The sequence below is a fragment of the Amblyomma americanum genome, unplaced genomic scaffold, assembly GCF_052857255.1.
Source record: "Amblyomma americanum isolate KBUSLIRL-KWMA unplaced genomic scaffold, ASM5285725v1 scaffold_29, whole genome shotgun sequence".
Lineage (NCBI taxonomy): Eukaryota > Metazoa > Arthropoda > Arachnida > Ixodida > Ixodidae > Amblyomma > Amblyomma americanum.
The window spans coordinates 114,701-131,079 of record NW_027526501.1 but is presented as its reverse complement, the minus strand read 5'-3'; positions in this window follow the sequence as shown (position 1 = coordinate 131,079).

The following is a 16,379-nucleotide window of genomic DNA, read 5'->3' as shown; positions in this document are numbered from 1 at the left end:
CACGAATACATGCTTTTCGCGCAGTTATAAGAGAAAACGTTTTGACGCGTATCACATGGACACTTGTAAAACCGATATGTTCAGATTTAACTCGTTTCGGTCTAAAACAGCTTGTTTCATTGTTTTAGGCACGAGTACATGCTTTTCGCGCAGTTATGAGAGAAAAAATATTGACGCGTATCACACGGACACTTGTAAAACCGATGTGTTCAGATTTAGCTCGTTTCGGTCTAAAACAGCTTGTTTCGTTCTATTAAGCACGAATACATGCTTTTCGCGCAGTTATGAGAAAAAGTTTTGACGCGTATCACATGGACACTTGTAAAACGGATGTGTTCAGATTTAGCTCGTTTCGGTCTAAAACAGCTTGTTTCGTTGTTTTAAGCAAAAATACATGCTTTTCGCGCAGTTATGAGAGAAAAAGTTTTGACGCTTATCACACGGACACTTGTAAAACCGGTGTTCATATCTAGCTCAATTTTATATAAAACAGCTTGTTTTGTTGTATTAAGCACGAATACATGTTTTGCGCGCAGTTTTAAGAGAAAAAGTTTTGACGCGTACCACAGGGACACGTATACCGATGTGTTCAGATTTAGCTCTTTTCGGTGTAAAACAGCTTGTTTCGTTGTATTAAGCACGAATACATGCTTTTCGCAGTTATGAGAAATGTTTTGACGCGTATCGCACGGTCACTTGTAAAACCGACGTGTTCATATCTAGCTCGTTGTGGTGTAAAACAGCTTGTTTTTGTTTCGTTTTATTAAGCACGAATGCATGCTTTTCGCGCAGTTAATAGAAAAAGTTTTGACGCGTATCACATGGACACTTGCAAAGCCGATGTGATTAGATCTAGCTCCTTTCGGTCTAAAACAGATTGTTTCGTTGTATTAAGCACGAATACATGCTTTTCGCGCAGTTATAAGAGAAAAAGTTTTGACGCGTATCACATGGACACTTGTAAAACAGATGTGTTCAGATTTGACTCGCTTCGGTCTAAAACAGCTTGTTTCGTTGTTTTAAGCAAGAATACATGCTTTTCGCGCAGTTATGAGAGAAAAAGTTTTGGTGCGTATCACACGGACACTTGTAAAACCGTTGCTCATATCTGGCTCACTTCGGTCTAAAACAGCTTGTTTTGTTGTATTAAGCACGAATACATGCTTTTCGCGCAGTTATCAGAGAAAAAGTTTTGACGCGTATCACAGGGACACTTGTAAAACCGATGTGTTCGTATCTAGATCCTTTTGGTCTAAAACAGCTTGTTTCGTTGTATTAAGCACGAATACATGCTTTTCGCGCAGTTATGAGAGAAAAAGTTTTGACGCGTATCACACGGTCACTTGTAACACCGATGTGTTCATATCTAGCTCGTTTTGGTCTAAAACAGCTTGTTTCGTTGTATTAAGAACGAATACATGCTTTTCGCGCAGTTATGAGAGAAAAAGTTTTGACGCGTATCACATGGACACTTGTAAAACCGATGTGTTCAGATTTAGCTCGTTTCGGTCTAAAACAGCTTGTTTCGTTCTATTAAGCACGAATACATGCTTTTCGCGCAGTTAATAGAAAACGTTTTGACGCGTATCACATGGACACTTGCAAAGCCGATGTGATTAGATCTAGCTCCTTTCGGTCTAAAACAGCTTGTCTCGTTGTTTTAGGTACGAATTCACGCTTTTCGCGCAGTTATGAGAGAAAAAGTTTTGACGCGTATCACACGGACACTTGTAAAACCGATGTGTTCAGATCTAGTTCGTTTTGGTCTAAAACAGATTGTTTCGTTGTATTAAGCACGAATACATGCTTTTCGCGCAGTTATAAGAGAAAAAGTTTTGACGCGTATCGCAAGGACGCTTGTAAAACCGATATGTTCATATCTAGATCCTTTTGGTCTAAAACAGCTTGTTTCGATGTATTAAGCACGAATACATGCTTTTTGCGCATTTATGAGACAAGAAGATTTGACGCGTATCACATGGACACTTGTAAAACCGATGTGTTCAGATTTAACTCGCCTCGGTCTAAAACAGCTTGTCTCGTTGTTTTAAGCACGAATACATGCTTTTCGCGCAGTTATGCGAGGAAAAGTTTTGACGCGTATCACACGAACACTTAAAACCGATGTGTTCAGATCTAGCTCGTTTTGGTTTAAAACAGCTTGTTTCGTTGTATTAAGAAAGAATACATGCTTCTCGCGCAGTTATGAGAGAAAAAGTTTTGACGCGTATCACACGGACACTTGTAAAACCGGTGTTCATATCTAGCTCACTTCGGTCTAAAACAGCTTGTTTCGTTGTATTAAGCACGTTATGAGAGCACGTAAGCACGTTTTCGCAGTTATGAGAGAAAAAGTTTTGACGCGTATCGCACGGTCTCTTGTAAAACCGACGTGTTCATATCTAGCTCGTTTTGGTGTAAAACAGCTTGTTTTTGTTTCGTTGTATTAAGCACGAATACATGCTTTTCGCGTAGTTATTAGAAAAAGTTTTGACGCGTATCACATGGACACTTGTAAAACCGATGTGTTCAGATTTAACTCGTTTCGGTCTAAAACAGCTTATTTCATTGTTTTAGGCACGAATACATGCTTTTCGCGCAGTTATGAGAGAAAAAGTATTGACGCGTATCACACGGACACTTGTAAAACCGATGTGTTCAGATTTAGCTCGTTTCGGTCTAAAACAGCTTGTTTCGTTCTATTAGCACGAATACATGCTTTTCGCGCAGTTATGAGAAAACATTTTGACGCGTGTCACACTGACACTTGTAAACCGATGTTCAGATTTAGCCTGTTTCGGTCTAAAACAGCTGTTTCTTTGTTTTAATCACGAATACATGCTTTTCGCGCACTTATGAGAGAAAACGTATTGACGCGTAACACTCGGACTCTTGCAAAACCGATGTGTTTAGATCTGGCTTGTTTCGGTCTAAAACAACTTGTGTCGTTGTTCTAAGCACGAATACATGCTTTTCGCGCAGTTATAAGAGAAAAAGTTTTGACGCGTATCACAGGGACACTTGTAAAACCTCATGTGTTCATATCTAGATCCTTTTGGTCTAAAACAGCTTGTTTCGTTGTATTAAGCACGAAGACATGCTTTTCGCGCAGTTATGAGAGAAAAAGTTTTGACGCGTATCACACGGTCACTTGTAAAACCGATGTGTTCATATCTAGCTCGTTTTGGTCTAAAACAGCTTGTTTCGTTGTATTAGGCACGAATACATGCTTTTCGCTCAGTTATGAGAGAAAAAGTTTTGACGCGTATCACACGGACACTTGTAAAACCGGTGTTCATATCTAGCTCATTTTGTCCAAAACAGCTTGTTTTGTTGTATTAAGCACGAATACATGCTTTGCGCGCAGTTTTAAGAGAAAAAGTTTTGACGCGTACCACAGGGACACGTATACTAATGTGTTCAGATTTAGCTCTTTTCGGTGTAAAACAGCTTGTTTCGTTGTATTAAGCACGAATACATGCTTTTCGCAGTTATGAGAAAAGTTTTGACGCGTATCGCACGGTCACTTGTAAAACCGACGTGTTCATATCTAGCTCGTTTTGGTGTAAAACAGCTTGTTTTTGTTTCGTTTTATTAAGCACGAATACATGCTTTTCGCGCAGTTAATAGAAAAAGTTTTGACGCGTATCACATGGACACTTGCAAAGCCGATGTGATTAGATCTAGCTCCTTTCGGTCTAAAACAGCTTGTCTCGTTGTTTTAAGTACGAATACACGCTTTTCGCGCAGTTATGAGAGAAAAAGTTTTGACGCGCATCACACGGACACTTGTAAAACCAATGTGTTCAGATCTAGTTCGTTTTGGTCTAAAACAGATTGTTTCGTTGTATTAAGCACGGATACATGCTTTTCGCGCAGTTATAAGAGAAAAAGTTTTGACGCGTATCGCAGGGACACTTGCAAAGCCAATGTGATTAGATCTAGCTCCTTTCGGTCTAAAACAGGTTGTCTCGTTGTTTTAGGTACGAATACACGCTTTTCGCGCAGTTATGAGAGAAAAAGTTTTGACGCGTATCACACGGACACTTGTAAAACCGATGTGTTCAGATCTAGTTCGTTTTGGTCTAAAACAGATTGTTTCGTTGTATTAAGCACGAATACATGCTTTTCGCGCAGTTATAAGAGAAAAAGTTTTGACGCGTATCGCAAGGACGCTTGTAAAACCGATATGTTCATATCTAGATCCTTTTGGTCTAAAACAGCTTGTTTCGATGTATTAAGCACGAATACATGCTTTTTGCGCATTTATGAGACAAGAAGATTTGACGCGTATCACATGGACACTTGTAAAACCGATGTGTTCAGATTTAACTCGCCTCGGTCTAAAACAGCTTGTCTCGTTGTTTTAAGCACGAATACATGCTTTTCGCGCAGTTATGAGAGGAAAAGTTTTGACGCGTATCACACGAACACTTAAAACCGATGTGTTCAGATCTAGCTCGTTTTGGTTTAAAACAGCTTGTTTCGTTGTATTAAGAAAGAATACATGCTTTTCGCGCAGTTATGAGAGAAAAAGTTTTGACGCGTATCACACGGACACTTGTAAAACCGGTGTTCATATCTAGCTCACTTCGGTCTAAAACAGCTTGTTTTGTTGTATTAAGCACGAATACATGCTTAGCGCGCAGTTTTAAGAGAAAAAGATTTTGACGCGTATCACAGACACAAATAACCGATGTGTTCAGATTTAGCTCTTTTCGGTGTAAAACAGCTTGTTTCGTTGTATTAAGCACGGTATGAGAGCACGTAAGCACGTTTTCGCAGTTATGAGAGAAAAAGTTTTGACGCGTATCGCACGGTCTCTTGTAAAACCGACGTGTTCATATCTAGCTCGTTTTGGTGTAAAACAGCTTGTTTTTGTTTCGTTGTATTAAGCACGAATACATGCTTTTCGCGTAGTTATTAGAAAAAGTTTTGACGCGTATCACATGGACACTTGTAAAACCGATGTGTTCAGATTTAACTCGTTTCGGTCTAAAACAGCTTTTTTCATTGTTTTAGGCACGAATACATGCTTTTCGCGCAGTTATGAGAGAAAAAGTATTGACGCGTATCACACGGACACTTGTAAAACCGATGTGTTCAGATTTAGCTCGTTTCGGTCTAAAACAGCTTGTTTCGTTTTATTAGCACGAATACATGCTTTTCGCGCAGTTATGAGAAAACATTTTGACGCGTGTCACACTGACACTTGTAAACCGATGTTCAGATTTAGCCTGTTTCGGTCTAAAACAGCTGTTTCTTTGTTTTAATCACGAATACATGCTTTTCGCGCACTTATGAGAGAAAACGTATTGACGCGTAACACTCGGACTCTTGCAAAACCGATGTGTTTAGATCTGGCTCGTTTCGGTCTAAAACAACTTGTGTCTTTGTTCTAAGCACGAATACATGCTTTTCGCGCAGTTATAAGAGAAAAAGTTTTGACGCGTATCACAGGGACACTTGTAAAACCTCATGTGTCCATATCTAGATCCTTTTGGTCTAAAACAGCTTGTTTCGTTGTATTAAGCACGAATACATGCTTTTCGCGCAGTTATGAGAGAAAAAGTTTTGACGCGTATCACACGGTCACTTGTAAAACCGATGTGTTCATATCTAGCTCGTTTTGGTCTAAAACAGCTTGTTTCGTTGTATTAAGCACGAATACATGCTTTTCGCTCAGTTATGAGAGAAAAAGTTTTGACGCGTATCACACGGACACTTGTAAAACCGGTGTTCATATCTAGCTCATTTTGTCCAAAACAGCTTGTTTTGTTGTATTAAGCACGAATACATGCTTTGCGCGCAGTTTTAAGAGAAAAAGTTTTGACGCGTACCACAGGGACACGTATACTGATGTGTTCAGATTTAGCTCTTTTCGGTGTAAAACAGCTTGTTTCGTTGTATTAAGCACGAATACATGCTTTTCGCAGTTATGAGAAAAGTTTTGACGCGTATCGCACGGTCACTTGTAAAACCGACGTGTTCATATCTAGCTCGTTTTGGTGTAAAACAGCTTGTTTTTGTTTCGTTTTATTAAGCACGAATACATGCTTTTCGCGCAGTTAATAGAAAAAGTTTTGACGCGTATCACATGGACACTTGCAAAGCCGATGTGATTAGATCTAGCTCCTTTCGGTCTAAAACAGCTTGTCTCGTTGTTTTAAGTACGAATACACGCTTTTCGCGCAGTTATGAGAGAAAAAGTTTTGACGCGCATCACACGGACACTTGTAAAACCAATGTGTTCAGATCTAGTTCGTTTTGGTCTAAAACAGATTGTTTCGTTGTATTAAGCACGGATACGTGCTTTTCGCGCAGTTATAAGAGAAAAAGTTTTGACGCGTATCGCAGGGACACTTGTAAAACCGATATGTTCATATCTATATCCTTTTGGCCTAACACAGCTTGTTTCGTTGTATTAAGCACGAATACATGCTTTTCGCGCATTTATGAGACAAAAAGTTTTGACGCGTATCACATGGACACTTGTAAAACCGATGTGTTCAGATTTAACTCGCTGCGGTCTAAAACAGCTTGTTTCCTTGTTTTAAGCAAGAATACATGCTTTTCTCGCAGTTATGAGAGAAAAAGTTTTTACGCGTATCACAAGGACACTTGTAAAACCGTTGCTCATATCTAGCTCACTTCGTACTAAAACAGCTTGTTTTGTTGTATTAAGCACGAATACATGCTTTTCGCGCAGTTATTAGAAAAAGTTTTGACGCGTATCACATGGACACTTGTAAAACCGATGTGTTCAGATTTAACTCGTTTCGGTCTAAAACAGCTTGTTTCATTGTTTTAGGCACGAATACATGCTTTTCGCGCAGTTATGAGTGAAAAATATATTGACGCGTATCACACGGACAATTGTAAAACCGATGTGTTCAGATTTAGCTTGTTTCGGTCTAAAACTGCTTGTTTCGTGCTAATAAGCACGAATACATGCTTTTCGCGCAGTTATGAGAAAACGTTTTGATGCGTATCACACTGACACTTGTAAACCGATGTTCAGATTTAGCCTGTTTCGGTCTAAAACAGCTTGTTTCTTTGTTTTATTCACGAATACATGCTTTTCGCGCACTTATGAGAGAAACTTATTGACGCGTAACAATCGGACTCTTGCAAAACCGATGTGTTTAGATCTAGCTCGTTTCGGTCTAATACAACTTGTGTCGTTGTTCTAAGCACGAATACATGCTTTTCGCGCAGTTATAAGAGAAAACGTTTTGACGCGTATCACAGGGACACTTGTAAAACCGATGTGTTCATATCTAGATCCTTTTGGTCTAAAACAGCTTGTTTCGTTGTATTAAGCAAGAATACATGCTTTTCGCGCAGTTATGAGAGAAATAGTTTTGACGCGTATCACACGGTCCCTTGTAAAACCGATGTGTTCATATCTATCTCGTTTTGGTCTAAAACAGCTTGTTTCGATGTATTAAGCACGAATACATGCTTTTCGCGCCGTTATGAGAGAAAAAGTTTTGACGCGTATCACATGGACACTTGTAAATCCGATGTGTTCATATCTAGCTCGTTTTGGTGTAAAACAGCTTGTTTCGTTGTATTAGGCACGAATACATGCTTTTCGCGCAGTTAAGAGAAAAAGTTTTGACGCGTATCACATGGACACTTGTAAAACCGATGTGTTCAGATTTAGCTCGTTTCGGTCTAAAACAGCTTGTTTCGTTCTATTAAGCACGAATACATGCTTTTCGCGCAGTTATGAGAGAAAAAGTTTTGTCGCGTATCACACGGACACTTGTAAAACCGGTGTTCATATCTAGCTCATTTTTGTCTAAAACAGCTTGTTTTGTTGTATTAAGCACGAATACATGCTTTGCGCGCAGTTGTAAGAGAAAAAGTTTTGACGCGTACCACAGGGACACGTATACCGATGTGTTCAGATTTAGCTCTTTTCGGTGTAAAACAGTTTGTTTCGTTGTATTAAGCAAGAATACATGCTTTTCGCAGTTATGAGAAATGTTTTGACGCGTATCGCACGGTCACTTGTAAAACCGACGTGTTCATATCTAGCTCGTTTTGGTGTAAAACAGCTTGTTTTTGTTTCGTTTTATTAAGCACGAATACATGCTTTTCGCGCAGTTAATAGAAAAAGTTTTGACGCGTTTCACATGGACACTTGCAAAGCCGATGTGATTAGATCTAGCTCCTTTCAGTCTAAAACAGCTTGTCTCGTTGTTTCAGGTACGAATACACGCTTTTCGCGCAGCTATGAGAGAAAAAGTTTTGACGCGTATCACACGGACACTTGTAAAACCGATGTGTTCAGATCTAGTTCGTTTTGGTCTAAAACAGATTTTTTTGTAGTATTAAGCACGAATACATGCTTTTCGCGCAGTTATAAGAGAAAAAGTTTTGACGCGTATCGCAAGGACGCTTGTAAAACCGATATGTTCATATCTAGATCCTTTTGGTCTAAAACAGCTTGTTTCGTTGTATTAAGCACGAATACATGCTTTTCGCGCATTTATGAGACAAGAAGTTTTGACGCGTATCACATGGACACTTGTAAAACCGATGTGTTCAGATTTAACTCGCTTCGGTCTAAAACAGCTTGTTTCGTTGTTTTAAGCAAGAATACATGCTTTTCGTGCAGTTATGAGAGAAAAAGTTTTGACGCGTATCACACGGACACTTGTAAAACCGTTGCTCATATCTAGCTCACTTCGGTCTAAAACAGCTTGTTTTGTTGTATTAAGCACGAATACATGCTTTTCGCGCAGTTATAAGAGAAAAAGTTTTGACGCGTATCACAGGTGTGACGATTCGTGCCCATGCACCGGTGCCACGGCGAGCCGGTCAGTGACTTTTCCTGGAGACGGTTGGCCGCGCCGTCCTGGGGTCGGGTCGCAGCGGAGAGACATGACCATATTTGGTTGTGGCGGAGAAACATGACCATATATGGGAACCGTCGACGGCGCTGTCGAACGACGCTTGAGTGTCCCCGTCATTATGCACCCCTCGAGAGCCACGGGGGAGTGGACAAAGGCGCGGCCACGGCTGAAGAAAGAAGCAAAGGCTTTAAAAGCGGAAGCCGACGGGAGGAAAGGGGAGAGCGATCGGGGCGAGTGGACGAGAGGGCCGGAGACGGAGCGAGGCAGAAGACTGGGGCTGCGCATTGACCTGAGCCCGGGGTCTAGCCGTCGCTAACGTTCGACCTTCGCCAACGCGCCTCCACGCCTGGCAGCTCATCCAACGACCAGCCGAGAACGAGGGCAGCACAGCCACGAGGAACTCGCAGCCCGGCCGCTGCAGACAACCAGCCATTCATCGAGCCCATGCTACACCATGCTGACTCGGCCCCGGCGACGACGAGCCCAGCTTCTGTCCCGTAAGCGGCATCGAGCCAGATGCTTTAATTAAATCACTTCAAATTCATTCTGGAGTCTGTGCATCAATCTCCTCATGCCCAGTGTGGACCCAGGGCCATTTTAAGAAACTGGTTCATCACATTGGTGTCAGAAGTGGGGTCCACACTTAAATCATTGGGCAAAAGCTGGACTGCACCCCCGGCGAGAGGAGCTTGAGGCACTGACTATATTTGGTCTAATATGGAAGAAGCCCACTCGAGTGCACAGCCCTTTGGGGCAAGCGTACTTGCATTAGCAAACATGGTGGAGAGATTCACGGGCGATGGTCAGGGGCCGCCTATTGTTGAATTTTTTGACATGTTGGAGCAGGTGTGCAAAATGGGCGGGTTAACGGATGCACAACAGCTGGGAATGGCGAAATGTCGCATGTCAGGGGCAGCGCATGATTTTGCCTGGAGAAAGGAGGGAGTCAGGAAGGCGGGCACGTTGGCTGAATTTAAAAAGCTAGCGTTTAAATATTTTGACAGGGAACCTTCTAGCGTAAAGCTCAGGCGGTTCCTCGACGCTCGGCAGAAGCCGGGGGAAGACGCACGCGCGTTTGCCTCCCGCCTTCGCTTCCTCGGGAACGAAACCCTAGCGCGAGAACCGGGGCCTGATAGTTCGAAGCAAAAGCACGCCAGAGAGCTGCTTCTGGAGCAGATGACGTCCCAGTTCATCACTGGCTTGAGGGGTCCGGTGCGCAGGTTTGTTCTGTCTAAGGCGCCGTCTACTTTTGAAGGAGCGGTAGAGGCAGCTGTAGACGAGGAGCGTAATGAGTTGCTTGTCTCCAGTGAGGAGAAGGTGCGGCTTGTAACATAGCCAAAAAGTGCAAGCACCGACGCGAATGTTACTCAGTTGACCGATAGGCTAGACCGGCTGGAGGCGCTCCTCGCGGAAGGCCTACAGTTAAATAACAGGGGCAATTTCCGGAACCGTGAAAGGAGGCAGGTTCGCTGTTATGCTTGCAGAGGGTACGGACACGTTTCCAGATACTGTCCCGAGCTAAACCGCGAATCTGGTACGCCAAATGGGCAGCAGCGCGCGCCGACCAACACGGGGATGGAACAAAGATATATTGTGCCAAAAAAACGCGTAGAGTCCCCCGCAGCCGAGCCGGTTGAGGGGGAGAGCAGTAATAGCTGTGCTATTGTAAGCGTTTTTGGAGAATCCTGTCCGATTGCCAAATTTGTGGTAAACGGGGTCACTTGCAGTCTGTTGGTTGACACTGGCTCCCGGATAACGCTCCTTAAGCAAAAGTTTTTTGATCTGCTGACAAGGAAGGGAGACAGGCAGGTGCATGAGGCCCGAGAATCTCCGAAAGTAAGATTCGTGGGCATCACAGGAGCTGACCTCGGCACGGGAGGACTGTACCTTTTGCGCTTCACAATCGGGAACGAAAGTTTTGACCATCCCAGCTACATTTGTTCCGATGCTGTGTCGTTGCCGGATGGTATATCGGGCCTCGTAGGTCAGGACCTGTTACGGCAGCATGGCATCGATCTCATATTAAGCCAGAACTGCCTTTCCTGTCGCGGGGCTTTGGTCCCATTAGCAAATCGAGAGGCCGAGTACGTTGCACGAGTTGACTATGTGGAACAGAGCGCGAAACAGGGCTCGCTAACACACGCGGGCGTTAGTGTTAGGACAACGAGAGAAACAGTGGTGCCGCCTCGGTCAGAGATAATCTGTGTGGGAGCGATGTCAGCTCAGATTGAGGAGGGACACATAGGAGTCGTTGAACCTATAGAGGGGCTCGCAATAGGACTGAGTGTGGCGGGCTGTTTGGTCACGGTTGACTCAAAGAAAAGGGTTCCCGTCCGCTTATGTAACTACTCGCAACAAGAGCTTCACCTGGCGAAAAACAAAAACATGGCTACATTCTCCACGGCTGAGGTAGATGAGCAGGGTATCCCGATTTGCACTACGGGCCTCGTCAATGAAAGGAAAGGAAAAGAAGGGAACCTGCAGTTTGACCTCTCTCACATCGACTGCAAGGAGCGAGGAAGAGTTGAGGGTCTCCTGCAGCGCTACTCGGATGTATTCGCTGCATCGAAGCTAGACCTGGGAAAGTGCGGAGTGATTAAACACCGCATTACGACTGGCGACTCGCCACCAGTGTACCAACGGGCCTATAGAATTCCCTACTCACAAAGAGAGGAAATGGATAGGCAGGTCCAAGAGCTAATCGACAAAGGCATTGTTGAGCATTCCAAGTCGCCGTGGGGGGCACCGGCACTTCTAGTTGAGAAACCCGATGGTTCATTTCGACTGGTAATAGACTACCGGCGATTGAATTCCATTACAAGGATAGATCCCTACCCGCTGCCACAGGTGCAGGAAACCCTCGCGCAGCTTGGGTCAGCCAAGTATTTTACAGTTGTCGACCACGCATCGGGGTTCTGGCAGATCGAAATCGATCCAAACGATGTCGACAAAACCGCATTTAACACCCCGTCTGGCCACTTTCAGTGGAGACGCATGCCGATGGGACTTGTTAACAACCCTGCAGTCTGGCAGAGAACTGCGGACGTAATCTTGGCCGGTTTGCTGGGAAAGAGGTGCTTCGTCTACATGGACGATATAATAATTTACAGCAGCACCTTTGCCGAACACTTGGAGGCCATTGAGGAAGTGCTGGTCAGATTGCGAGCTGCTGGCTTAAAATTGAAACCTTCAAAGTGCCAACTTCTACAGCGGCAGGTCAAATACCTTGGACATATCGTTTCCGCAGACGGCGTAGAACCTGAAGCGGGAAAGTTAAGTAGCGTCCGCGACTTCCCTAGACCAACTGGAGTTCGAGGCGTTCGCGAGTTTCTTGGCTTAGTCGGATACTACCGAAGGCATGTGCGAGATTTCGCCCGAATCGCAAAGCCACTGACTGCACTAACAGCAAAAAACATAGAGTTCGTATGGCCGGAGGAGGCAGAGGTGGCGTTCGAAGAACTAAAGGAAAAATTAATAACCGCTCCCTTGCTACGATATCCAAACTTCAGCCAGCCTTTCATTGTAGCGACTGACGCCTCGAAGTTTGCAGCGGGTGCAGTGCTGTCTCAGAATTTTGACGGCAAGGAGCACCCTATCGCGTTCGCGAGCCGGCAATTCAGTCCAGTCGAGCAGCGGTACAGTGCCACTGAGCGGGAGTGTCTTGCAGTGGTTTGGGCCGTGCGGCACTTTCGGTGCTACCTCTATGGCCACAGATTCAGGCTAGTGACCGACTGCCAACCCCTTAAGTGGCTTCTAAACGTGAAGGATCCGAGCTCGCGCCTCGCGCGCTGGAATCTGCAACTTCATGAATACGATTTCGAGATAGAACAAAAGCCAGGCAAGGTGCACACTAACGCGGACGCATTAAGTCGAGCTAACCTGGTACGCACCGTGAATGAGTTTTGTCCGGCCATAGATACAAACGATCTCCGCACCGAGCAGCGAAAGGACAAAGGGCTAGAGAAAACATTTGATGCCATTTCTGGGGGGATCGCCCGGGATCCCGACAATTGTTACTTTGTTGACAACGAAGGAACCCTACTAAAGCGCACCCGGCCTACGCGGTCAGGAAGGAAGGCTAGCCAGGTGTGGGAAAGAGTGGTGGTACCAAAGTCAATGGTGCCGCACGTCTTGAGGGTTTTTCACGATGCCCCATACGCGGGCCATTTTGGAGTAATGAAGACGCAAAGGAGGTTGGAGCGCTACTACTATTGGCAGGGCATGCGTTCAGATGTTAAAGAGTACTGCGCTAACTGACGTTCTTGCCTGGAAAGAAAAACTCCAAAAAACCGCAGGCCGGCCCCCCTTCAGGAATTCGAGGAAGTCTCGACGCCTTTTGAGAGGGTTGGCATGGATATCCTAGGCCCACTTCCGACTACGACAACAGGAAACAAGTATGTACTGGTGTGCGTTGACCACCTAACGAAGTATGCTGAGATAACAGCACTGCCCGACCAAAAAGCAGAATTTGTGGCAGGTGCCTTTGTAGAAACAGTGGTTCTGCGGCACGGCGTTCCGCGGCAGTTGTTAACGGATCAAGGGTCAAACTTTGTGTCGAGGTTGATGAAAGATGTGTATAACCTTCTGGGAATTGACAAAAGACAGACCACCCCTTACCACCCGGCTTGTAACGGTGCTGTGGAGAGGCTTAATCAAACAGCAAGCAAACTGTTATCCCATTATGTTTCGCGAGACCAACAGGATTGGGACCTCTGGATACCGTTTGCTGTTTTTTCTTACAACACGGCGGTGCACGAGAGCTCCGGTGACTCCCCTTTCTACCTCTTGTACGGTCGCGACCCAGACACACCGAATGCGGTGGTTGATGGACAGAGACGGGTGCCATACGGGTCACTAGATGATTATCGGGCCGAACTGACGTCTCGATTGCAAGTGGCCCATGACGTAAAAGCCGAAGCATTACGGGAAGCAGCCGACAAAAGAAAAAGGCAGTTCGACACTAGGGCTAGGGCGGTTCCTTTCAGGGTGGGAGACCGCGTATACCTTGAGTGTGTGCAGGTCAAGGCAGGGCTTGCCCGTAAGTTAACGCCCAAATGGAAAGGACCTTACCGCATAGTAGAGCAGCTATCGCCGGTTAATTTTCGGATTCGGGAGATCGCAGGGGCCTCAACCGCTGTGGTCCATGCTAACCGGTTAAAGCAAGCACCAACTTGCTCGCCTCTTTCTGAAACGGCTGCCTCAAGGGAACAGGAGGGGGAGGATAACCTTCGCACGGAGCCCGCCATTGTAAATAACCCTGCATTGCAGAAAAGCGGTCAGAGCGGCCGGTACAAAAATTTCAGTCCATGTGATGAACTGGAACACTTCATGCAGTCGCAGCTCGGAGGCGCCCTTCTCGAGGAGGAGGCATTCCAATCTGGCAGATGTATTCCAGCCGCTAGGTACTACCTCCGTAACCGAGTAGTGAACAGGGAGGTACCTCGCTAAGACTACATTTCCTTGTTTTGTACATTACAAGTGTGCTTCGTTTAGTTTCATTTTTTGTTCGTTCTCTTGTTGGAGATGTTGTACATACTGTTAATTATGGTCTTATATTGTGCACTCGAGTGGTATCTACGGTGAAGAATTGTTCTGAAACTCCGCTCTGGCTCGGTGCTCGTGGGGAAGAAAGGAGCGACTTGTGCGGGATACTGGCCCGAACAGCGCGGCGTGTGTGTGTGCGCGTGTGTGTGTATGACGAATTCCTAATGTTCAATGAACATTCCTTTTAAGAAGGAGCGGATGTGACGATTCGTGCCCATGCACCGGTGCCACGGCGAGCCGGTCAGTGACTTTTCCTGGAGACGGTTGGCCGCGCCGTCCTGGGGTCGGGTCGCAGCGGAGAGACATGACCATATTTGGTTGTGGCGGAGAAACATGACCATATATGGTAACCGTCGACGGCCCTGTCGAACGACGCTTGAGTGTCCCCGTCATTATGCACCCCTCTAGAGCCACGGGGGAGTGGACAAAGGCGCGGCCACGGCTGAAGAAAGAAGCAAAGGCTTTAAAAGCGGAAGCCGACGGGAGGAAATGGGAGAGCGATCGGGGCGAGTGGACGAGAGGGCCGGAGACGGAGCGAGGCAGAAGACTGGGGCTGCGCATTGACCTGAGCCCGGGGTCTAGCCGTCGCTAACGTTCGACCTTCGCCAAAGCGCCTCCACGCCTGGCAGCTCATCCAACGACCAGCCGAGAACGAGGGCAGCACAGCCACGAGGAACTCCCAGCCCGGCCGCTGCAGACAACCAGCCATTCATCGAGCCCGTGCCACACCATGCTGACTCAGCCCCGGCGACGACGAGCCCAGCTTCTGTCCCGTAAGCGGCATCGAGCCAGATGTTTTATTTAAATCACTTCAAATTCATTCTGGAGTCTGTGCATCAATCTCCTCATGCCCAGTGTGGACCCAGGGCCACTTTAAGAAACTGGTTCATCACACAGGGACACTTGTAAAACCGATGTGTTCATATCTAGATCCTTTTGGTCTAAAACAGCTTGTTTCGTTGTATTAAGCACGAATACATGCTTTTCGCGCAGTTATGAGAGAAAAGTTTTGACGCGTATCACTCGGCCTCGCAAAACCGATCTGTTTAGATCTAGCTCGTTTCGATCTAAAACAGCTTGTCTCGTTGTATTAAGCACGAATACATGATTTTCGCGCAGTTATGAGAGGAAAAGTTTTGACGCGTATCAGACGGTCACTTGTAAAACCGATGTGTTCATATCTAGCTCGTTTTGGTGTAAAACAGCTTGTTTCGTTGTATTAGGCACGGATACATACTTTTCGTGCAGTTATGAGAGGAAAAGTTTTGACGCGTATCACACGAACACTTAAAACCGATGTGTTCAGATCTAGCTCGTTTTGGTTTAAAACAGCTTGTTTCGTTGTATTAAGCACGAATACATGCTTTTCGCGCAGTTATGAGAGAAAAAGTTTTGTCGCGTATCACACGGACACTTGTAAAACCGGTGTTCATATCTAGCTCATTTTTGTCTAAAACAGCTTGTTATGTTGTATTAAGCACGAATACATGCTTTGCGCGCAGTTTTAAGAGAAAAAGTTTTGACGCGTACCACAGGGACACGTATACCGATGTGTTCAGATTTAGCTCTTTTCGGTGTAAAACAGTTTGTTTCGTTGTATTAAGCAAGAATACATGCTTTTCGCAGTTATGAGAAATGTTTTGACGCGTATCGCACGGTCACTTGTAAAACCGACGTGTTCATATCTAGCTCGTTTTGGTGTAAAACAGCTTGTTTTTGTTTCGTTTTATTAAGCACGAATACATGCTTTTCGCGCAGTTAATAGAAAAAGTTTTGACGCGTTTCACATGGACACTTGCAAAGCCGATGTGATTAGATCTAGCTCCTTTCCGTCTAAAACAGCTTGTCTCGTTGTTTCAGGTACGAATACACGCTTTTCGCGCAGCTATGAGAGAAAAAGTTTTGACGCGTATCACACGGACACTTGTAAAACCGATGTGTTCAGATCTAGTTCGTTTTGGTCTAAAA